We start from the raw sequence: 647 nt of genomic DNA, 5'->3' as shown, positions 1-647 counted from the left end.
TCCAGTGTGTCACCAATTCATGCATGTTTTACGGTATTTGCCTAAATAGTAATTGGCTTAAGATATTTTGGTACTTAATATGTATGCATGTGCAAACTACGCTGGGGTAAGTACCCCAGCGAGGTACTGCAGTGCCACAGAGTACATGGTAAAACTGGACAGACACAATTAATTCAAACAGGCTGTAACACCTGAACACCATGTGTTGCATGTGAAAGTATGAGAAAACAGCAGAGAAATTACCAGCTAACAGTGATGGATAAACAGTTCAAATAGTTAGCTAAAGATGATGGGTCAATTGAAATGGTTAGCTAAAAGTAGTGGCTAAATGGCTGTAATATATAACTATAAGTATTGGATAAACAGTTGAAATGAGCTTAGTGTAATGAATGACAGATTGAATAAATTAGCCTAACTTAAAGGTAAAGGCTAACTGTTGATATATGGTAAAAAGATAATTGATAAGAGGTTGAAATAGTTAGCCAACTATAAACAATAATAAATGGAAAGATGAATGCAAGAGATTTTAAAATGTCATAAAGAAGTCTGTATAAAATGTCATAAAAAAGTCATACAAAGTTAAAGCATAGTATGTCATAAAAGGTTTCATTAAAAATTGATAAAAAATCATAGTATTTTAAGGCATC

This window comes from Cebidichthys violaceus, unplaced genomic scaffold (genome assembly GCF_023349555.1).
Source record: "Cebidichthys violaceus isolate CVI_PGR_0920_01 unplaced genomic scaffold, fCebVio1.0.p SCAF_22, whole genome shotgun sequence".
In the NCBI taxonomy this organism is placed as follows: Eukaryota; Metazoa; Chordata; class Actinopteri; order Perciformes; family Stichaeidae; genus Cebidichthys; species Cebidichthys violaceus.
This window is presented reverse-complemented; position numbering follows the sequence as displayed.